At 35.6% G+C, this 25,771-nt stretch overlaps 1 protein-coding gene across 1 annotated transcript in view; it reads right to left on the minus strand.

Moving 5' to 3' along the window:
* The window catches only part of MGAT4C (MGAT4 family member C), a 333,944-nt gene that overhangs the window by 49,784 nt on the left and 258,389 nt on the right, over positions 1–25,771 (minus strand). The window contains 2 exon segments of the mRNA XM_032688942.1: positions 559–740; positions 1,969–2,065. The gene's annotated coding sequence lies outside the window, so the exon portion shown is untranslated.

Consider the following 25,771-nt stretch of genomic DNA (forward strand, 5'->3'; position numbering starts at 1 on the left):
TACTCTAAGATTACTGCTGGATAAGTCTTCCATTTATTAAAGGTCTTTTCTGTTTTCATACAAACCAAGCTTCCGACAGAGATAATATTATTTCCTGTGACATTGTAACACATGTATTTCCCTTGTATTCTACTAAAATGTTACTAATAATTTAGTTTGATGGATATTAACACATTATAGAACAAAAGCTAATACTTTGGAGTAAATATTAGTCACAACTTGTTCTATGCATGCATCTTGTCTATATGTGCAATCTGTCTACATGCATAATGATACCTAAATGTTGTAGAATTTTATTAGATAAAGCATACCTGGTACATCACAGAAATAGATTATCTAAACACTATGTAAGAAACAGAATGGAACAATCAAAACACAAACACATTTAGCTATCAATTTAAGTAAATCACAGTACTAGAGAAGTATTTGAATTTGTGTCCAGGCATGAAATGTAAGCCCTTAGAATAAAGTATGCACAAAAAACCCTTGAGAACAAGATTACAGTATTTAAGTAATAGCCTATAAAGAGCCTGCATAGTTTTCACATAGGAATCTCACCTCTAAATAGTTAATCCATGTCCTCAATTCTGATTCAGGACATTTTTCTTGATTGTCATTCCCCCGTGCTGAGAAATACCCTCCTGGCGATGCCTGATGTCCATGTCTTTCTCAGTAACTGCTTGCTAACCCCTTGGCAGAAGAACCCTATTTGCCCACTGGAAGCTTGATTTTCTGTCAGGCTTTGAAAAAAAAGCAGAAGCAAACATCACTTGAGCAGCTATTTCCACTTGCGCATGGGAAAAAGGCAGAGAGAGTCAAAAATAATGATGAGCTGAATTGGACCTCAGGCCAGGCTGGAAAATGTGTTTGATAATCTTCCAACCATATTGAGAAGATGACAGCTAAGCACCGTAATTATAAAGATCAATATTCTTAGAATCTCTTGTTATTTATATGCCATATTTTTTGACATTATAAATACCTAAAGGAAGTTAAATGCAAACCCAGAAATCTCAGCTACCAACAATCAAATGTTTCAGGATATACTGAGAGAAACCATTCTGCTTGAACCACCTCTTGATAAATTTCTGCTGTAGGGTTTGAAACTACTTGATTCTGACAGAAACCTGAGGTAAAACAGAGACGGGAGAGAAGCTATGCCTCAGGAATAAATCACTGCTGATGACAACAAAAATCTATTCCTGTGGAAAACCTACCTTTTTTTCCAAAGTGTGTGCTTTATTGATGGAAATTGCCTAAGCAAAAGCATATAAACCCTGAAGTTGCACTGTGTAATTCCTATCAAGTCAGATTTACAATAAGAATAGAGTATTTTTATGAGATTTTTAGGTGGTAAATTCACATCAAACATCAGTCTACTACATTCCTGAAACATTTTCCTCCAGAGCCAACAGTGAATATCTCTATATATCCTATGGTAGACTCTACAATATAACTTACATTGATTTCATAGTTTAGAAATAGTAAAAGAAAATTTGGGTGGGGTTTTTTTGTCATATTTCATCATTCCTATGATACAGTCTGTGGCAAACCATAGCTCAAGGAAAAAGTTAAATCTTAAATGGTTGATGTAGACTTGAACAATAATTACCTTTTATTTAGAAACAAAATTAAATAGACTTTAGCTATTTGGAAAACTGTTCTCCGAAAGCAGTGCATGACAGATAACAGGAAAGCAAAAATAAATATTTCATTTTCTGTTAAATGAAAAAATTTATTCCCAAAATTTTACTGGAGAAAGGGATCACTTAGCATATGTTAAATAATCTGGCTTTACCTACTTAATTAATAAACTTCAGATAATTTTACTGAATGTCATTTGATTAAAAAAATCAGAATTCAGAACAATAAACGATATTAATATTTAAAATTATAAAATTAAAGCTATGTTTGATCAATAACAAAGTGAATGAATCTAAATGATGAATCTAAAAAAAATTATCTGACCTAAAAGATAAGAAGGTATCTGACTGTGGACCTAGTCTTTGCCCTCCAGCAGCTGCCAGTCAGGGGAAGTTCTGAAAACTCCATAAGAGGTTATTTTCTGCAGGAAAGATAAAAACATTTCAAGTCACCATTTAAATTTTCACTTATTTTTAAGCCTAATATTCCTAATTTTAATTTTTTTCTCAATAAGCACGAAAATTAAATATTCCTATGATTTTCAAAAAAAGGTGTGCTTCCTATTTCTCTCATCCTCACAGGCATTATAATTACAAAATATACCAGGGAATATGTCCTAGTTATTTATCCGCTGTTAATAAAATCCAATTTTATTAAAGAACATAAAATCATGGAGCAACTCATTGTGGAAATCAAGAGAGTTTTGGAAGAACTGAAAACAGGTGTATTGATCTTCTTGGTCAGAAGTTTTTGCATGTTTTCTTTCTCCTTTGTTTTGTCTTCATTGTGTTTGAGATATTTGTTTCCATCTGGATGCACCAAGAAACACATTCATTTCATAGCACCTATAGACGCATTTTAATAGGTTTAAAAATAGCCACTGGCACTTATTAGCCTTCAATTACCTTGGTTGCCTCCTATGTAAAACATTTGCTGCTGTTTATCTAATCGTAAAAAAAATCTTAAGAGGACTCTTTATTTTTTGTTCCAAATCTACCAGTATGCTTCATCACTGCATCTGTCTCAGTCCCATCATTTTTATACCTGTTCAACTTTTACTACATGTTGTTCAGGGTGCAGGTGCCCTGGCACTGGCAGTGGGAGTTGCAGGGTCCTCTGTGAGGAGGGACCTATGGTGGTGGCACCTCAGGGAAATGCATTTAAGATGGGGAAAAATGCCAGTGAGCAGAGTGAGGGAAAAAAAAAACCTGGAAAACGGAAGAGGGAACAAGAGGGAACTTGTTTTATGGTCAGAGAAGAAGGAGATACTCTAGGTACTGAAGCAGAGGAAAAATATGAGCAGGAAGGAGAAGTAGACGGGAACTGTTATTGATTACTCCCCCATCCCCCTGAGCCCCTTGGGGTAGGAGGTATTGAAGCTGGAAGTGGAGGAGTGAAGTTGAGTGCTGAGCATGTGAAAGAGGAAGGAAAGCAACATCTTAATATTTTTGTTCTAATTTCTCACTACTCTTGTTTCTACTACTGTTTTAATTGGCCATAAATTCAATCAATTTTCCTCAAGTTGAGTCTGTTCTCAAGAAGGTACTTGATAAGCAATCTTCCTGTCTTCATCTGAATCCATCATCTTTCTCATTGTGTTTTGTGGCCCTGTGTCACAGGGCGAGAGTGGGTGACTGACTGGATGGGCATTTATTTGGCTATTAGACAGGGTTAACCCACAACATGTTTACCTCTTTCTTAAAATTCTTCTTATGCCATCCCTTGCCTACACTTCTCAGTCTATTTGTAAGGTTTATTCTCCTCTGTATCCTGTATTCTATTTATTCATACAGATAATATCCATATTTTTGTGGTTTGTGTTCAGCTCTACAGGAATCTGTTACTGTACTTTTTAATTTAACTTATTAAAATAATTTTTTCTTTTTCCTTCTTTACGACTGTCAGTCATCTTGTGATTGACCTGATACAAAGCTAACTGCAAATGATACAGAAAGGGGTTCATTTGGATAAGACCATAACAGAAAAATATCAGTATAGTAATCATCTCCAAAAGCAGTATGACAGCAATAAATGGAATTACTAAGGGAATTATTCTGTTAAACTGGAATGAACTATCAAATTTAAACCCTGATAAAATGAAGATTTTAATTATATTACATTTCTGTACACAGAAGTTGCTATAGCCTCTGGAACTACTTTGCGATCTACAGGAAGTCTATTTCAGTCCCAAATCTTGAATTGTCTGATCTGCGTTTTTCAGAGTACTCTATCTAGGAAGCTTCTTGTAGACTCTTCTATTTATCAGAGGGAAAGCAAGCTACCTGGATAGCATCTACCTGGATAATAGATCCTAAAGCTGTCCTACATTACACAAACATTTTACTGTAGAGCTGACTCTTGGAATAGGCAATTTGATTAAGTCTCCATCAAGATTAGAAAGCACGTTTAACAACTGTGACAAATGATTTTAGGGAGAAACAACAGTTAAACTGTTTGGAGACAATTTTTAAATATATAGTTATTTTCACATTGATGTTCACGAGTCCATAGCTATAAGTAGTAATTTTCTACTGTTTGTTTTGCAATAATTATTTGCTAATGTTCTTGAAGCAAACTGTTTTGTGATTCTTACTGGGAGAGAGATATGAAATCCAGTTCAATTGTATGCTTTACTAGCATACAGCAACTTGAATAAGTCAGAGAGTGGAGATTTTAACTGAGTATACGCTCAGACTTTGAGGTCAAGGGAAGTTTTATTTGAAAATGGCAAATGGGATTAGTTCCTAAAAGACTCTTTAATAAAGGTTATCAAATGAAGAAATTTAATAGGTGATCCATAAAAATTTGCATTGTTAAGCATACAATTCTGAATAGGATTTTCCCTTCTTCCTGAGTTTAGCCTGTGGTTTACTACCTGTCAAGTCGTGACTGCTTCCAAAATGTCATGTATGTTAACTTGCCTTTCCCCAGACACAAAATATGCTAATCTTGACCTATTGTTAGTTGGTCTTAATACTTTCTTCCAATCACTCAGTTTTAACTTTTCTCCATAATTCCTGTAAAATTGCACACTCTTACATTGCAACCTTAAAACTGCAGTGTGTAAGCAAATACAGTTCCAAATGTGCATTAAGAAAAATTTCTCATTGTTTCTTCTTCTTGATGACACCTTATTCTTTTCTTCTTTTTTCTTTCTTCATACAAAAATGAAATCAGAGAAAAAAGAGATTTCTTTCCCTGTCAGATTATAGCTACCGTCAATGACATAAATAGAAGTTCATTATACAACCAGTGGCAACATTTCATGACATTCCTGGAAGTGGGTTACAACTACCTGTCCAGTGCCTTTTGGATACAATTCATGATTAAACAGACTTGCCTTATTTTTTATTAGGAAACCCTCAGGGCATAGATAGAAATATAAAAACAGTAACCTGAAAGTTTTCAGAGATCAAGATAAGAAATAAACTAAGCAAGTCAATGTGCTGATTTCAGACAAAAACAGATAGGTGTCATAAATGTTATGTTATCTAACAGGAAAAAAAAATGGCTAATCATAGGCAAAAATTATATTTGGAGCGCTAAAATATTTATTATGTTATTGATCAAAGTTTTTCATATCTTGAAGTTATCCTGACATAAAAAATGTACTAGAAGCTAAATGGCTTTAGCTTCTAGTCCACCTGCTTAAATTAAGTGCAGGAAAATGTCCTTAGGGAGATCTTGAATGCTAGAATGCAGAAGGATCTCTCTGGGGCTGTAAAAATGATACTGAACATTTTTCACGACATGTTACTTCTAGTTGTTTCTGGACAAATGCCAGAGGTGAAGAAAGGCAAGATCTAAGTACCCCTTCAGCTGGTATAAATTAGAAATCATCTCAGCTGGTTCAAGCTAAAGAGTTGGAAAGGTCATAAAAGTTAGAAGACGCTTTTACTGCTATCTCTGACTTTGTGTTTGAGCGGCATCGAGAGTGTGTTTAGCACTGAGAAAAAATTGGGGCATGTCTTCAGAGTTTATTTAATATTTTTATTCATTAATAGGCAAAATGCATTTGTATCCTGGCCATAGTATTTTGGGTTAGAAATCATTAACGTTATGAATTACTGAGCTTCACTGTAAGGGTTAAACTGCAGTCTAATTCTTTGGTGTTTTCTGACTCCAAACCCTGGACCAAAACTGTAAGATTTTGCTATGTTATCCTATCCAGCTTCTACATGAAGCAATGAAATTCTAAACCACAATGTTTATATATGTTTTTATACGTATATATAAAAGTATGATATTATTAAAATAAGATTTGTGCTGATGGTCTACCATGTAATCCCTTTGCCCACTCAGAAATTCTGCTCAATATTTCATGTACAATAATAAAACATCCCATAGCTCTCTACTATATTTTCCGAAGTCCTTTAGGAATAATGTCAGAGGGCACTACTATTTGATTGATGCCACTAGAAAAATATTGCTCCTTTTTGACAGCATTTAATGATTCAGGTCACTAGTCTGAACCATACTCAGCGGCTTTATAAAGTACACAAAACCTTTCTTCATGGAGAGTACAAAAATGTGAGCTTTTTCTTTTGAAGGAAAATGCGAATCCATCTCAGGCACTTATTTTTCATACCTGCACAAGTGTATTTGAAAACAAAGTAATGTAAAATAATCAGTTCAAAACTGCTTTTTTTATTTGTAGTCATAAGTGTTCTATAAAGAAAACAAACAAATAATGCACTCAGGAACATATGAAGAAGACATCACAAAAAAAGTAAAAGGAGTCACTTCAAATCTTTTATGAATTAATTTTTTCTGAGATTCTACAGCTGAACAAGTAGAGCTATAATATTAACAGTAAATGCCATTATAATTATGAGTGGCACATTATCAAGTTACTACTTATAACTATTAGGAAGTCAACAACACCTAATTACAAAATTAGCTTTTTTTTCTCTCTTAAATAGTAAAACATGAACATGTTGTTTTCTAAAAACATTATTTTCATCATTAAAATTACTGCCTTTTCATTTCTTATGTTTTGAAGACTTAGTTAGTTTTAAATAATTTTGAGGCAGGCCTTTCCAATAAATACCTGATTTTAGAGTTATGAAACATTAAAGAACCGTGTTTTTGTAAGCAAATGCTGTTAAAAAAGTTGGCTAAAAGATAATTTAAATTATTTTTTCCTCTCCTGAGTTTTAAGGATAATTAGTTCTGTCACATGACAGATTACATTTTCAGCATCACAGAATGCAGACCTCAGAAAACACTGAGTACTTGTGTCATAGCTCAGTCAGTTCCCATATGATGTAAACCAATATACTGATACTGAAGGCACTAAAACCACATGTATCTACAACAGCTAAAGAGCCAGACTTTTATATTCACAAGGTTGATTTTCTCATTTTCAGATGTCTCTCCAAGCACTGTTGCTTTCACTTCATGTAAAGGAATTCCATACAAATTTACATATTAAAAATAAAAAGTGTACTCCAAAAAGCTCATGGGAGTGAGCTCCAAAGCTCCAAAAATCTCACTGAGAGTGAGATTCTGTTTGCGGACAAAGGTGTCTGTATGTGTATATTCACGTGTGAACTAGAGATCAGCTCATTTGCACACTAGATATCTATTGTCAACCGAAATTCTCTCAAGGATCTTTCCATCTGCCATGCCATTGGGTTTCTGCTCTCCTATAGGTTTTGCATTGCATTTGAATCCATGAGGATATTGCAGATAACTTGGAGCACCTAAAATGACACAAAGTGCCTTCATAAAGGGAAGTGACCTATGTGATATTCAACATAGTCAGTGGAGGTTAAAGAGCAGTTCAGCCACTAACAGTTCAGCAAAATAGAAATTTAAGGTGAAATTCTAGATTACAAGAATTTAATGTCATTTTTGACCCTTTGGGACATCTGAGTCCTGCTTATGTTGCCAAAAGATATAATGTAAAACCTACAGAGACACTCATCCTTTTCAAATGAAGAGTTATTTCAAGCCTAAGAGCATATCCAATAGTGTTTACAATGACAAAGGATGCCTCTGGGGAACTTAATCCTTTGTTTGGGTGGCTGATGTCAGAGACTGAAACAGTTAATAATTTATGCATTCTAGGATTGTCAGGGGACTTTTGCAGGCTGGGAAGAGGAGGCTGTTGGTTCATCAAAGCCCATCCCCCTGCTAATCCTGAAAGGTAGAAAAAATCCTTTTACACCATGCTCCTCACAGGAACTCTGCACAGGCCCAGGAGAGGTTGGAGACTCGTGGCATGGTCCGTGACACTATCCATGGATATAATAACTCATAACTTCTTTGAGTGTGTGAGCTTTGCTCCCCCAACTCCCAGTGGATTAAGGCCACCACTTCAACTGACAGACATGGAAACTGCAACTTTCATCACTGGACCCCATGGGTGGTGACTATATACATTTTTCCACTCTCATCTTTTCTTTCCCTTACTCTCCCTTACTCTTATCCTGTCTTTTCCTTTCTCACCCTTATGTATTTTCCCTAAAGGTTATTTTTATACCATATTACTATAGATCATACATACAGATGATAATACCCCAAATGGCAACATACCTGTTTACCTTAGAAACAAAATTGTTCTAAAATAAACCCTACATATATATGTTTTCAAACACTGATTATTCAGTGTCGTTTCACTCTAATCCACCCCAAGGGATTTATTAATAAGAACCTGGGTTACCCTCCCCTTTCTGGGGCAGGCTGTAACAGCTAATCAGCTCAACAGCTTTTGAGACACTATTTCAAATATTGACAATACTGAATGGATAACTAGATATCCACTGGTGTCCTAATCTGTGTGCTAAATCCTACCCTGAGTGATGATAGTAATTTAGCCATTGTTTTCCCTAACATGTTTCAAGTGCTATAAATGATTTGAATTCTGAATATAGGCAAATTCCATAACCATTCACAATTCTTTGGTTATGGTACATTTTTTATGACATACATGATCTGTAAACATGTATGGAACTTCAGCTAACCTGTGCTTGCAGTACTTTGCTAATTCTTATGGCCAGGTTTGAATTCTAAGCTGAAGAACAGAGATACCTGAGTAGTCAGTTTATGTGGTCTTTTTCATTTGATACCAACAACATATTTTGAGTACCCAGAAAAGCAGCTATTTCCATGGCTCAAATCAGAAACCCATAACATAGATATAATAAGAGATTTAAGACATAAAGAATTCTTAGACCTGTTTTAGAAAGTGAACCACTGTGGTGAGACAAGGTACCATTCCTCTGCACTGCAGAATCACTGCATTTAATGTTTCTCCTAAAGGTGTCATGTTCATGTTTCTATAGCTGAGCTATGGATTGGTAGCTGACAACTGCTAGAAAACACAAAGTCAAATATTATTGTTAAAGGTAATACGTTTCATTTAAATACATAAACTGTGGTTTGGTTCTGTAGAAGACCAAACAAAACTGCATTCAAAATAACCCATCTCTTTCCAAATGTAATTAATACATTCATTGATGGCTAAAACCCATGAATATGATGGACTCACTGGGGATTCTTTCATCTTCACAGTTATGAACTTTACAAGTATTGAAGAAATATTGCGTGAGGGAACTCAAAAGTCAGATAACATGAAATGAGAAGTTTTGGATGGAATTTTTCTGACAAAGTCAAATTTCACTTAAAAATAGTATTTCATTAAGCTCGATTATATTTTGTCCAGACCTTCTACTGAATTTAAGTTAGTATTTTGAGATTTCGTGTAGGATCCTGACAAAACTGTCTTACAGCAAAGGGTACTGGAGGATGTCTGTTGATAACACAGGGATTTTTTTGCATCCAGAGTGGAAATTAGCACCTTCGACACACCACAGCTGGTCTATTGGAACAACATGATCACAGTCAAATGCCTAAAAGCATCAAGCCAGCTTCTAAGGAGTGATGAAACTAGCCAACAGCGTCTAAGAACATTTGAATATACTGGAAATTTGCAAAAAACCCTGCTATAAGTAGCTTTAACAGACCCTGGACCTCCCTACCCCAAAACATTTCTTATATATCAAAACTCATATTTTTCAGCTTGTCTAAATACAGAAAAGAATAAAATGAAATTTCACCATAAATACATGTTTTGTTTTAAAAAAAGAACAAACAAAACAATAAATCTCCTTTTCATGTTATTACAAGTATCCCCCTTTCCTTCAACCAACAATGTACCTGAAGACAATTTGTATATAGTGCATAGATATTAAAGTCCAATTCACAAAAGCAAAATAAATTTTGTAATGGAAATCTTATATGCATTAATAATTGTTGACACAAATTACAGCATTTAAATATGTAACCAGATGACTAAACCTGAAAATTAACTATCTCAACAGTTGCAACAAATGCAATCATCTGTTTTGCAATTATGTGTCTACCTTGTTGATTCTGGAAATGACTGCAGGTGCAAAATCGAAGCCTGGGTTATGTATCCTTTTAAACCTTGGTCCTTAATGTAATTTCCATTTTAATATGCATTTGCAGCATATATTGTAATTGTTTCTCTAGAGCTCATATCTATGATTTGAATACATAATATCCATAACACAAATTGCATATTACAGCTTCAGAATACCAATTGTATTTTAAAATGTCTATTAATTTGTGTGCAACATGTAGAAGCTACTGAAATGTTTCAGCATTATTTTTACATTATGAAGTTTAGTAGTTCATATCATGTAACATGACTACTGAAGTTAACTTAAAAGAACGTTACAGAACACCAGAAAAATGCATCCTAAAATTTAAAGTTCCTTCTTTGCTTTAAATTTTTTGTCCACCAATACAACTTATGTTTCAGAAACAGTTTTTCTTTTAATATTTTATATATTTCATCTCTTTGATATTTTTTAATCCAGTGATAAATACCTTGATAACAACACAGCACTCTGTGAGGCATAGAAACCATCAAAAACATTCCAACTCTCTTTTCCTCACCACTCTTCACATACATCCATCTTACTACTTCTGTTTACTGCTGCTTTCACTGAGAACCTGGGTGAGAGCTTCAGAAGCTCCATTTACAATATTGCATGGTGGTATGGCAATCAAAAACTGAAGCGAAGAAACCATTGCATTCTTTCTCACGCAAGTTTTCCATATCCTAGATGTGTACAGCTAGAAGTAAAACTGGTCAAGTGACGAATTTGCTCTTCATCCTTTCCCTCCTCCACCCACCTTTTTTTTGAATTGAAATAAGAAGCAAAGCAAAATTATTCTGTCTCTTTTTAATTCTTCCTCATGCAAGTTGCACTTTCTAGACACATACACAACAGCACACTCAGACCCGCAGCAGCGTTTGGATGTTTGCAAACTCTTCTCTTTTTTTTTAAGGGAGTGTGAGTCTATTATATCAACCATGTGTTTTAATAGATGATACTGATATTAATCTTAAATATGACCTATTACTTTAAATGAGAGTGATAATAAATACTGAATTAATAAAAAGCATATATTCTTGACTGTTCATGTCCAATATGGACATGGGTTTAGAAATTACAAACTCCTTCACCTTCTAAAATTCCTAAAATTATAACATGTATTGAGGGGACTTACCATGCTCTCCTTTAAATAAACTACATTTTTTTTCCCCCTGTATTATTTTGTTAGTTTTCCTTTGGAATATTGCCATTACTTATAGGACTAATTTTCTGAGTCAATTGATTATGCTGAACACAGAAAGATTAATATTTTCACTACTGTAATATTTTCAGTGCTGCCACTAGGTACACTGGACAAAGAAACATGCCCAATTAAAGAGAACAGCTACTCAGAGTGCAGTTCCCAAGTGGCATTTTAGTGAAAGTAAGAAGCAGTTCAATGTTTTGTTCAACTGATTCCCTTGAAACTCTTCTCAGTTGCAATCGGATTTGGTCAGTTCAAATTTGATAAATACCAATGTGACAATTATTTTGAAAGTATTTTCATATAACAGACACATATATGTAAGTTTGCAGGTTTATATGTATGTATATAGTTTATCATGGGGAAAAAAACCTCCAACCAACATTGTAGAAACCTCAGTTTTCATCTGTGAATGATTGTAATAAAATATTTTTAAGCAGCTTTCTTCCACAGGAATGTGTGAATACTACAACCTAATGACTCTAACTGGTTCTGGAAATTGCTTGTTTGCATTTTTCAGCCAGCCCTGTCCATTATACAACTTATTGTGAAGTGCTACAGCCTGCAACACATGCCATTTTTCTCAGAGGAAGAAATGGCACCACAGTTTACTTCTCAGTATCAGTTTCTATACTGCTTTGATACATAGAAAATCACTGTTTCTTTTGCAGATACAACATTTCTTTCAAAAATAGGTTCTTTCCTCCTTAGTGTTTTCATCAAGTTTTCTTCCATAATCCATAACATTCTTGTAAACTGCACCTTTACCAAGAAGTATTTAAATCATGTGATGTTATAGTACTGTCAATTCCATAGCAGTTGACTGATTACCAAAGCAAAAATGGCTCCAAAGGTATCTGCTAATGAACAGAGAGAACACTTGACAGTTCAGTTGTTAATAAGATAGGTAAAAATGAACTGGTTCCAGTGTAAAGAATAGATCTTCATTTGGGGAAAATATGCTGTAACTCCAATGACTGAATTTTTGTTATGAATTTACAAAGAGAGCAGGATATTTCTTCTTAGACTTGCACCTAAGATTAGCTTTTTGCTTGTAAGGAACAGTTGCTTTTGGAGCATGTAATATGCCTATTCAAGAGCTATCATGGCACTACCAAATTTACTTGCAATTGAATTATCAAGGGATTAATTTCCTAGACATAAAATTTAGTTCTAGTGGGTAAATGGGAGAGTCTGCTCAAAAAATCAGACAAACTGTAGTTGTAATTAAAAAAAAAAAAATCAGAGAAAAACATTTTGAAAACAAAACAAAATAAACAAAACCCAGTATAATGAACCAAATCAGTACACAGATCTTTAAGGAATGGCAAACTAAACTTTTCTTTCTAGTTTGACAGCTATATTGACGGAAAAATCTTTAATCCAATGTAAGGCAGCATGGAGAAGGTATGCATTATATGTATTTCCATTACACTTATGGCCATATCTGCTACACAGTTATAGGGCAAGAATAACTTTATAATCTATTAGTAGCCTTGTAAGAATTTTCAAACACACTATTACTGGACGTCTCTGGCTACTTAATAACATAAGAACCTTAAGGTTACTTTTTGAAAGACTCTTTTTTAGGCAGACATTAATTAAAGTTTTTAAATTACTGACTTGGATAATTTCTAAGCTATCCATTTATGCCATTATTGTCTAAATAATTTGAAAATACGTATGGCTCTTCTGCAGTCTAAATGGTCTAAAGGTCCTATTTAGCAAATACAACCAAAATTTAACCAAAACGTCTCTAATTATTTATTTGGATAAATATCAGTGAAGAGTATAGTATATAAACTAAGCACATAAGTTGTCATTAAACAATAGAAAAATAGGAAAAATATTGAGGGAGGAAAGTTGTTTAAAAATAGAATGGAAAAGTGGGTATTTCTCAAATAGTGCTAATAATTATAAACATAGGCAGACTGTAGTTAGACTTACAATAGGAAAATGGGGTGCACTTCATTATCAGATACCACAGCATGAATTCTAAGTGTTTTGTCACTGAGTTCTGTTATTAGGTATTTTAATTCAAGTATGTCTAAAGGCTGATACTATCCCTTTCTGCCAACGTAACATGCAGCTATAACTCGTTAAGCTTGATGAACATCCTGAGTTACACTAAGTGCCCTGCAGAAAAGTGCTGAGTTTTGTAAAACTTTCATTCACTTTTTATCACTGTGGCCTTTGGGGATCATTGAGACCACAAAGACCAGACAATAAAAGAAAACTATTTCTTGCATGGCCTCCAGGATATGGCTGAAGGACAGTGTAGTACTGCCCACCAAGTTCCAGCCTCTGTCTTAGAATTGTGCATCGGGTGCCCTGTGTTTTGCAGCTGAGAGCAAGAACAAGCTAGACTCAGAACTCAGCTCCATGTTGCAATTCTCTCTAAAGACAGGCATACAAGGAAGGTGTATGCCATTACAAAACATCTCTTGTGATATTTTTTTTTTTTTCAATTTTCAGTTCAGTGAGAGTTGAAGACTTCTCCCAGGTGCCCAGAAATACATTTTCAAGTCATGTGTTATACCCCAGTTCATTTAATTGGAGAAAAAAAAGAGCAACTGTATATTGACTCAATTCTTTATTACAATAAAAGGAGTAGGAGATCAATGAACTTTTTTTTATGGTTGCACACTTTTACTTACTAGTGTAGTTACTGTGTATTTATAACTATCCATTTAATCTTTTAGACTTTTGTTTTATTTTTAGCATTAATAAAGCTATAAATTATTATATAAGGCATATATAACAATTACTTAAACAGAAGCTAATATAATTTTTTAAGACATTGATATTGTCATTACAAACACATTGTCATTACACAACTTGCTACTGGAAAAATATGAAAATAAAATAGCTTTTATACAAAACAGCCCTATTCATCTTTGTGTTCACTCTAGGAATTCTAGGAATTAAGTTTCAGTTATGTCTCAGTAATAATTATTTTCTTTTATTGCTTGGTTTTGGAAATCCAAAATCAGGTAAAAATGGACAAAATTTTCTTAAAGTGGGTCAACAAGTGGGTTGCTATGTGAAACTGAGATACTAAGAAATCTCAGTGTTTTCATTGCTTGAGGAAAATACTAGTTGCTTTTGTGTGCCTCCCATGAGACTTCAGCTGAAGTGACATACTTTAAATTATATTATACTTTTCAAGGTAAGATGCCTGAGAGGGGATATAAATATGTGTCATTTATTTCTATAGGAAAAAGTATTTACCAAATGAAGGATAACCGTTTGAAAAATAATGATTTTAAAAAAACAGTTCAGCTACTCCTAGCTATAAATTAGAATTATATTGGAAATATATTCATATATTTATCTTATCTATTTAAAATATTTATCTTTCTTCTACATAATGGTTTGTAGCAACATAGGGTTACAAGGGCCATTACCTTACCTGACAATAACCATCCTTATAGGCAGTAGAAGTGGAATAAGAGAGCTGTTAGAAAGCACTTATTAACTTCCTTTTTCTTTCCACCCATCCTGCCTAGAGCAAGGTGGAGAAAGTAAAGAAGGATAATTGCAAGAATAATGGTATCAATAAGCTTGATAGTTTATTACACTATTTTTAAAGTATTGTTTTGTAGAGCTTTTACCATTTGTTCTAACACTTCATAAAGTGAAGATGTCAATTTTTGTTAATGATCTATTTTGTTATTTTTCTTTTTTTTTTGGTTTTAAAAAGGGATTTAAATTCAGCTTGGAATTACTAACAATGTTATGGATATACTTTTTTGATGTCCTTATACACATTATAAATTAAAGTAGGAACCAGTCTATTGATCTATTAAGCCTCTGAGAAGTTATCTGTTAACAAATTTGCTTTAGATATATTCTCTCTCTTGATGCATTCTGAACTAGATTCTTGCTAGAACATGAACACTTTGAGTTTAGCCTTTTATAGACATATGTCTCCATACATTGATCTGCCTTCGGGCATGTCAGTACAGTCTTTTGCCTGGAAGGCAGCCATATTGACTACTACTGCTGGGAATGGCAAAGTAGGAACTTTTATATCATTTATGGACAAGCTGTTCTGGTCATATGCCTGCAGGCTTAAGCTGTCTGTAAAGTACCTATATATCAGCTGATCTGGGAGGACTTTTTAAGGGCTGAATTATATTTCCTTGTATGTAGTTTCAGATTTCTCCCCAACAACTCTGAGCTGATCTTTCACAGTAGAAAATTTGATGAACTGCCTTCCAAGAATAGTAAAATTTTAAGATTAGCTCAACATTTAATAAGAAAACATCCCACTATACTGTATACTAAATACAACACCCCTGTATACTGAATATAAGTTTACAGGGAATTACTCAATATGGTCAAGGAGTATGAGTATACATAGCACATAAAGTGTATCAAGGTTTTTGTTAAGACAGTACATTTGGATCACTGACTTGTCTTCCTACTTAAGGTTGCTCTGCAACCTTAAAGCAAAAGTAAGCAAGTCCCTATCCCTGGTGCCCCCAGCATGCATTTCAGCAGGTATGGGCTACACCTTTTAGGTTTTCTCTAACCCTGAGGGTTACAGCCTTAGGAAGAAGGACTAGGGTCATTATCATAGGATCACAGAATCATGGAATATGCTGAGTTGGAAGCGATCCACAAGGATCATTGAGTCTAACTCCTGACCTTGCAAAGACCATCCCCAAGAGTCACATCATGTGCCTGAGAGAATCATCCAAATGATTTTTGAACTCTGTCAGGCTTGGTGCTGTGACCACTTCTCTAGGGAGCCTGTTCCAGTGCCCAACCACCCTCTAGGTGAAGAACATTTTTTTAATATCCAACCTAAACCTACCCTGACAGAACTTCAGGCCATTCCCTCGGATCCCATCACTGGTCACCACAGAGAAGAGATCAGTGCCTGCCCCTCCTCTTCCTCTCACGAGGAGGTTGTAGACTACAATGAGGTCTCCCCTCAGTCTCCTCTTCTCCAGGCTGAACACACCAAGTGACCTCAGCCACTCCTCATACGGCTTCCCCTGAAGGCCCTTCACCATTTTTGTTGCCCTCCTTTGGGCACTCTCTTATGGCTAAATGTTTTTCTTATATTGTGGCACCCAAAACTGCACACAATATTCAAGGTGAGGCCACTCCAGTGCAGAGCAGAGAGGGGCAATCACCTCCCTTAACCACTGGCCATGCTTTGCCTGATGCCCCCCAGGACACAGTTGGCCCTCCTGGCTGCCAGGGCACTGCTGACTCAAATTCAACTTGCCATTGACCAGGACCCCCAGGTCACTTTCTGTGATACTGCTTTCCAGCATCTCATTCCCCAGTCTGTACAAACATCCAGGGTTGCCCCATTCCAGGTGCAGAATCCAGCATTTTACCTTGTTGAACTTCATATGGTTGGTGATTACCCTGTCCCCTAATTTGTTCAGGTCTCTCTGCAGTGCCTCTCTGCCTTTGAGGGAGTCAACAGCTCCTCCTAGTTTTGTGTCCTCTGCAAACTTGCTTAGTATCCCTTCCAGTCCTATGTTCAAGCAATTTCTGAAGAAGCTGAAGAGCACAGGGGCTAAAATGGAGCCCTATGGAATACCACTAGTGAAAGGTCACCAGTCTGATGTTATCCCATTCACTATCACCCTCTGTGCTCGACCTGTGAGCCAATTGTTCACCCACCACACGATGTGTTTATCCAGCTGTGAGCTGGATATTTTATCCAGAAGGATCCTGTGAGAGACAGTATCAAAAAACTTTACTGAAATTGAAAAATCAACTGGCTTCCCTTTATCCACTGGGTGGCTTACCTTGTCATAAAAAGAAATCAGGTTTGATAAGCAGGACTTTCCTCTCACGAAGCCATGCTGGCTGTGACCACTGACTGTGTTTCAGGTGTTTTTCAATACATCCCAGAATAATCTTCTCCATAACTTTATCAGGCACTGCAGTGAAACTGACAGACCTGTAGTTTCCATGGTCCTTCTTTTTGCCCTTCTTGAAAATTGAGACACTTTTTGCCAGCTTTCAGTCAGCTGAGACGTCATCAGATTCCAAAGACAGCTCAAAATTCATCAGGAGAGATTTTGCAGTGACACCTGCCAGCTCTGTGAGGATTCTGGGATGAATCCGATCAGGCCCCATAGATTTGTACAGATCCAGCTGGAGCAGCAGATCCTGCACAATTTCAGCTGAGAGTTGATCATCCTCACAGTCATGGTCCTCCAGCTCAGGGCACCGAGGCCTTCTTGGTCTGTCATCCATGTTGAAGATAGAGGTAAAGAAAAAGTTAACACCTCTGCCTTGTCTGTGTCCCTGTTTGTGAAGTGACCACCATCACCCATAACTGTAGTCTATGATAGACTCACACTATGACACCCTCTTTATTTGTTTGTCCCTTGATTCTTACCCAGAGCCTCTCAACTGTGTCATTGGTAACTGTGAGCTCCATACATTCTAACCCTTCTATTAAGCACAGTGCCATCCCTCTGCCTCTTCTGCCTTGCCTGTCCATCCTGAGGAGCCTGTAACCACCCAGCATGGTACTCCAGTCACAGGTGTCATCCCACCAGGTTTGACTTATGCCAGTCATGTCAAATTTCTGGGACTGGGCCAAAGCTTCAAGCTCCTCTTGTTTGTTCTTCATGTTGCATGCATTGGTGTAGAAACATTTCAGGTGAGGTACATTATATTTAGTTACTGTATCCTTTTTTAAAATTATTATGGAAAAAAATTCTAATTATATTATCATGAGGAAGGAAATTATTTGATATATATAGGCAGCCTTGCTTTTTTTCAGACACATGGATTAGAAAAAAATGATGTGATTGTGATGCTAGACTTTTGCTCTAATTAGTGTTTATTAACTCTGTGAAAGCAGATAAGAGGTACTGAAAACCTAGAAATTTATCCTGTCAGACACAGAGGAAATCTATTGTTCTGTTTCTTTGCATTTCAGCTGCATTAATGAAAGTAGTAATAGTTGCAGAACCCATGCCATTTTGCCACATAGTCATGATTTGTCCTTTCACAAAAGAAAATCAGAAAACTGCTGAGTATCAGAAATATTAATGGTTGTTAGAAAAATTGTAATAAAGGGCTCCTCTTCTAAAGCATTGCCTGGCTTTTATGTCATTATTCATGAGTGACTAACACATTCCGAGCAGAGTAGCTCTGATACCCAAGGAAGCCATGATGAGCAGCAGCAAAAAGCATGCAGGGAAAAGAGTTTTTCATAGGACTCAAATACCAGGGCTGTGTGCAATACACGAGTTGTACAGAACTTAAAAAGAATTATTTTTCATGAATGTTGAGTAGCACATCATTTGGAAAGAGAGGCAGGTCATAACTTTACAGTGGTTGAAATATTTGAGGGTGAGTGTGGCATGGGGATGGATATATGGAAAGAAAAGTAGAAATAGACCAGACAACAGCAGACCAGACTAGAATTTGGTAACAAGCAAAATACACAAAGGCATTCTTATGTGAGCTCTTTTGATGGCACCAACTATTTAAGCCATTAACAAAATTTTGTCATTTTTACACCATATTTAACAATGTTTTAGAAGGATATTACAACAGAAGACAGGAGAATCAATAATTAAAACATAAAATAAACTGTTAAAAGAAGGTGTACTTCATGATTCACTAGCTAGCCGATTGCTGAACTGTATTTGTTTAATTACACTGTAAATCACTAAATATGTCCAAAAAAATACACCCCTTATTCATTACTGTGAAATATCTGGGAAATAGTGTTGAAATAAGCAGCTAATTGTGTATTAGTGATTGTTTGTCTTCCTTCTCATATTATCAGATGGGACATAATTTTTATTATAAATAATTGCAAGTTAAAAGGTAAAAACAAACTCAGTCAAACAAACCCTTAAAATGAAATAGAAAAAACCTACCATGTTTACTCTCAATCTTCATTTTTTAAAAATATCTATAATTAAAAGTCTCAGTTGAGTAAAATAACCATTCTTACACTTTTACCATTTAATTCTTAATCTAAACTCTTTTAAAGTGATATGTGTATCTAGGTATCTAAAATCTATTTATTTATATTATTATGATTGTTATCATGTCAAACTGATGATATGAAGAATACTTAAAAATCACAGTTTATAGTGAAACTTTTTTCTGATTAATAGGAGTAATCTTTGTTCCAATTTATTAGAAACATTAAAATACATGTTTTCCTTCAGCATGCTGTCAAGGAATGATATTACAAATATACATAATGCTTAAGTTTGCACATTTTGTCAGATTCATATTCATATTCATACAAGGAAGGAATGTTCTTGTATGTCTTTCAAAAATGACACTTTCCAGCTAGATAATACTGAAGGTTAAAAAATTATATGAAAGACATGAGAACATTTTAATAAACATTATGCAAAGCTGTCTAATGTTATTCATGTAAGCTTTCAGATGTATTTTCTTCAGTTATCATGTGCTCTTTTTTTAATCCTGTTTCCTCCAACACATTTAACTGATAGTTTATCAAAAAATAAAGGTTAAAATTGAAGGATTCAAATCTGTAAAAAAACAATCTGTAGACAGTCTCCAAGGGTAAGATTAGACCTTAGAACATTACTGACCATCAGGATACTGTTGTCAGTACAAGTTGCAATGTAAGGATTGTGTGATATGTTGAAATCCCAGTTTATTAGTCAAAGAAGGAATTACATAACAGAACATTCAGTACTTGGTTCACATATAAAACTAAATGACTTCCTGAATTGTCTAGTTCCAGGATGCTCAAATATAAGGAATAAATGCTAAAACCATCTTCAGTAGGAAATTCCTTTAATAAGAAGAAGGACATTTAGATTCAGTGCTGAAAAATTTTGTTGGGTTTAAAAATTAAAACTCCAATCAAGAAATATAGGTCTTTACAGCATGACACAAATATACTAAAATCACTGAAATCCTTTAGGCAAGGCTGTTAGAACTGAATTCTACCATCAGATATAACTCAAAATACAGTGGTAAAAAAATAAATGGTTAAAGGAAAAAAAATCAATTTTAATTTAGATAGGACAAAAATATACAAAGTTTTAAGGAACAAAAATTATATCCTGATATATTCATCAGTCATTTTGTTGAGGACTACATCTAGTGGAGGTAGCTCTATTTGCAAGCTGCAGGCTGAGATGCATATTGAGCCCTGGGTGGGAGACCAAGACAAGAGGTTTTGAACTGCCAACCCTTTGGATAACAAAATGGGGCAAGCCAGGTGTATGGACACTGGGAGACAGGGCAGGAGCAGAGGACTCAGAAGGAAGAGTGAGACTGTGAGGCTATAAGAGCCTAGGTGTTCCTCTGTTGAGCCCCTCCTTGGAGGCACCAGCTTGGGCTGTTTCTGTGTTATCGTACCATGAATAAATTGCTTTCAGGAACGAGACATCTGAGACTCTTCTATGGGAAACCTGGGGTCAAGTCAGTCAGGAAACCCGGTCTGACTGTGTGCAAGTGGGGTGTGCAGGGAGACAAGTGGGGCCACCATTGGGTCACTGGAGCTGCTGCAAAGGGTCTTTGGTCCCAGCAATGAAAGTCTCTGGTATTGGGAGTGTGACTGCCAGAGAGTCTCATGAATGGTCAGACTGGAAAGTTCCTCAACATTTTGAGTATATGTTGGAGTTTCTTATTTTCATGACTCTATGTTTAAATAATGAAGGTGTAGCACTTATGTTGTATGTCAATTTTCACAACCATTATGTTTTTTTTATTTTTTCAAAGCTGTCCATTTTGCCCTCACTGATCCTTTTTACTCACAGAATAATTTGTACTGTGTACTACACTGTCCTGCTGATGGAATGGCTTACTAGTTTCTGTTAAGGTTTTTACTTGTTTTCATTTTATAAGGTTTTGTTTTATTTCATGGGGGATTTTTGTTTTGTTTTGGAGGATTTTTGTTGGTTGGTTGGTTCACTTTTGTTTCTTGATGGTGGATTTTTTTATCCCTATAGTAGTATAATTGGTGGTAAGCAGCACACACAGATTCTAGTCTGAGAGTCATTTTTATCACCAAGGTCACATCATGGTAGAAGCTGCTATGGCACTATTTAAAGGAATTTCATTGCTCTTTAGAATCAGAATTATGTCTATTTACTGTATGAAACCAAACCCACTACATTATTAATACCAGTAAATACCACATATTGATGTCCAAATGGGTCTTTTCTGATTATACATTACACGTCCTCTCAAAGCTGTCACATGGATGATGTACTACATAACACTAATAGCTGCTGTTTCAATGATGTATACCAAGTGCCATCACTCCAGCTAAATATTTCATCATAGCAACAGAATTTGTGCTCAAATACTTCAACAATATGGTTGTAAATAAAATGCACCTGCACAGGCCAATCATTGTGAAAGTGCTACAGAATTATTTACCCTATATGTGCAAGAGTGTATGTGTGTATGAGTGTGCACTACTGTAATCAGACAGTTTTCTGTTTTCACAATAAGCACATTGTTCTTGTTTATTAACAGTCTGATACCAAGTTCTCTTAAGGTTAATACCTTTAACATAGCCAAAATCTCTTACCACATTCTTGCTCTGAATTTTATTGATTAGATGTCGCTGTGACTTTGGAAAACCAGTTTTCTGTATCTGTAGTCTCACTCCAGTACCATGGGTTATCCATTATCAGTGTTCCACTTCATCAATTGCTCTCTCTCCATTATTTCCTTTAACTTCTCTCTTTTATCGACAATTGCTCTTTTTCTTTAGCTCTTTTCAACCCAACAAATTGTAAAAGCTGAGTTTCACTATTCAGACCTATCCTCAGTATTTAACAATATTCAACGACCTGCTAAGTAACTTGTGGTTTCAACTCAAATGAAAATGAGCAAGCGACAAAAATCACACCCCCCAAACTAAAACAATATAAAAATACCCCCACAACTAAACAAACAAACAAACAAACAGAGAAGAAATGAGCTGAAACACTGTCATATTCCACAGTTGTATTTCCCTAGGTCAGGAGTCCTAGGGAACTTGACAGCATGAAGTGCAGCAATTAAACAAAACTCATGCTTCCCTCACGGTTACACCAAGTGTTCATCTGGAAATGCCTCATTTTCTGCCTAAGATTCTTCCTCAAAAATATGGGAAGTAGCATGGAAGCAAAATAAAGTTTGTTTGTAGACACTATTCATAGGGTAATTCAGGCATCAGGGGACCTCATGAGGTCTCTAGTCCAAACTATTGCTCAAAGAAAGGTCAGCTCTGAGATCAGACCAGGCTGCTTAGGGCTGTATCCAGTTGCTCACCTCTCTGTGTAATCTGTTCCATAGCTTGACAGGGAAAGAGTATCTCCTCACATCCAGTCAGAGTGTCCCTTGTTCTATTTACACCCATTGTCTCTTGTTCTCCCACCATGCACCAGTGTGGAGGCTCTGTTTTCTCAACCACCTTAATGGAGAGCCACCGTTATGTCCCTTCAAAACCTTTGCTCTCCAGGCTAAACCAAACTCTGTCCCTCAGCTTACCCTTTCAGGTCTGGTGCCTCAACCACATGGACTGTCATGGTGGCTTCACTGAACTCAGTCTGTCAATATCTTTCTTGTGATGAGGGGGGCAAAATCTGGACATTATATTTTATTATTATATATTAAATCTAATAAATCCCTATTAAAAGAGGATAATCAAACCAGTCCAGTACGCCACTGGTCTTCTCTGTTATAAGGACACACCTCTGGCTCATAGTCAGCTTTTTGTCTGCTACAAGCCCCAGGGACTTTTCAGAAGAGCTTCTCCCCAGCCAATGCATCCTAGTCAGTCTTATTGTCTGTCACTGGAAGTTGTTATTCCTTCCCAAGCAGAGGACTTGTCATTTTTCTCTCCTCTGACTCTGACACACAAGCTCTCAAGAAGTTTGTTATCCATCCTACAGAGGAGCTCTACACATTCAACCTGCTTCTTCATTCTGAAAACATGTCTATATTAGATGCCTTTAAACCCTGGAGGATCTCAGTTATGCCCTCCCTTCTGCTCATTCACATCAAGATATTTCTAGTCCTGTTCAATGTTCTACCCTCCCTTCCCCTGAGGGAGAACACTGGAGGAATCTTCTTCAACTAAAAAATTAACTAGTCTAGCTTTTGTCACTCTTAACTGCATGCCCTGCCAAATCACATTGTTGGTATTTCATTGCTTTGCTATACTTAGTTTTTCAGAGAGCTCCACGGTCTTAGATCTTTTTCATTTATCATTTTTCTCTATTTCAAAAAAATTGCCTTAGTATTCTTAATATATTTTAAGTCTATAGTTGTCTCTATTTCTATTTAGAAAGTGATGAGTTCTCATTTCTTAAAGATAATGACGTTGTAGCATCTAAATATCTGTATTGATATAATGTATAGTCTCTTTTAATCTAAAAATTATCTACAGGCTAATACAAGTAAATTTCCCCTATAATCATGTTTTATTATTAATTTGTTAGTAATAAATAGTACTCAAAGATATTTAAACTGTCCAAATTTTTGCCATCTATGGTAGGTAATTGCTGTAGGCTGTATAGAGCAGATTAGTGGGTGTTACAGATCATATTCTATCTATTATCCTTTTTCATAATATAGACATATATAAAATATAATTCTATTTATTACACTGAGGCAAGATGCCTTGCAGTGGTTTCACATTACATTTTTTCAAAACATCAAGTTCTTTTATGTTGTCTTTCAGTATTTCAAAATACAAAATTAATGTGCAAAGCATTGGTTTATCATTTCTTTCCTTAAATAATTTATCAAGAATGTTGTAAAATATTAAGCATTTTTGCTCTCATTAACTTTTAAGAGTCCTCAATTTTTTTACTCCTGTTCACAAATCAGATCAGCATCTGAAAACATAAGCTTGTATTTGTATATGCCCTATGTTTCTGTAATTGCAATTTCTGTGACTTAAAGATTTGTATTTTTTGTCTTTGAGAAATTCACTCGTGTTGGATAGTCAGCATTTACCTTTAGACTCCTACAAAACTCTCCCAAATCATTAGTATTTCACTCTGTCTTCTTTTTCTTCACCGAACCATAAAATATTTCCTTTTGAGATATCTTAGCAGTCTCTTTTTTTTTGGTGTCTTTTTTATTTTCACATTCCTCAAGACATGACTGATTCTGTAAACATGTACTTTGCAATTCATTTTACAGACAGAAAGCTGTGGAGTTGTATCCTCAAATAATCCCACTGTTCATTTTCATGGTCTCTGGTGTCTCTTTTCGGTATATGCCTGAACATGTCACAGAAGATATCAGCAACAACAGAAATCTCCATTGCAGACTTCTAAACCCTTACTTTCAGCTTAATATTCCTGTCTATATTTTACCTTTTACAAAGGTTCTCAATTTTACTTGTGGCTCATCAGTTTCCCTTACCTCTCTGTCATAGCGAGCATTTTTTTTAACAGTCTTCTAAGTCAGCGGTCTGAGTGTAAACATCCCCTGAGGTTCGTCTTGTTCTTGATATTACTCTAATGTCAGAAAGCAGTAAATGCATGATTAAACTTCTTGATAGCAACAAATATCCTACTTGTTTAGGATTTCTGATAAGCTTTACGTTTATAAAACACATTACTCTTTACAAACATAACTTTGTATATGTTTAACTATTCTTCTTATTCTTCCTTTCATTATATTATAAATACACTCCACTTATAATTGGCTTTTTATGCAAGTGCTGTTAATACTTCCACATTGTAGTCACCTGCAGTCATTTGAATTGCAGTGAGGCATACTACCTGTTCAATTTGTTAATGTTCTTCATAAAATACTTTGTATTTCAACTTCTCTTCACAAAATATCTTATATTTCATTTTCTGTTCTTCCAGAAGGAACATTTAAGGTCAATATTTTATCATTTTTCCCTTATCCTTAGATAGAGGGTTTCTTCACTGATAGCATCAGAAACAATAACTGCTGATAACACAGTGTCATGGTTTGAGCCCCCTAAAAAATCCAATTTCCAATTTCCAAGCCTCCCCCCAATTTACCTCAACACGAAAGAGAAATTTTCAGACAGGCACACCTCAGTATTGGAGAAGGGAATGATATACAATTTATTACTACCCAATAAATCCTATACAAACTAAAAAGCAATTATATACAATATTAACACAAGTCCTACCACCCTTTGAACCCTCCCACATCAGTTCAGGAGAAGTCTTCAGGGCGATAGTGAAAAAGTCTCTCTCTCATTGGGGTATGAGGGAAAAGGGGTTCTCATGCACCCCCACCAGCCCTCAGCTCCATGCTGAGGTGTCATCCTGAGCTGCAAGGGAAACAACTTGCATCATCAGGATCTTCATCACAAAAGGTCCAGGGAGTCAGCTCTGAGTCCTTTCTCCCTGGTTTCGTGAAGGTTTCCTCCCAGGGAGTAAGATGTTCCATTCTCACTCTCTAGGTTGCAGGTTCTGGGGCTCTACTCAGTACTTTACCCCAAATAGTTTTCATCAGAAGTCCTTACCCAGAAAATCCTGCTCATCTGGCTCTCTTCCTTAGCTGCTGCAGCTTTCAGTTTAGGTAACCC

The sequence above is a fragment of the Chiroxiphia lanceolata genome, chromosome 5, assembly GCF_009829145.1.
Source record: "Chiroxiphia lanceolata isolate bChiLan1 chromosome 5, bChiLan1.pri, whole genome shotgun sequence".
Lineage (NCBI taxonomy): Eukaryota > Metazoa > Chordata > Aves > Passeriformes > Pipridae > Chiroxiphia > Chiroxiphia lanceolata.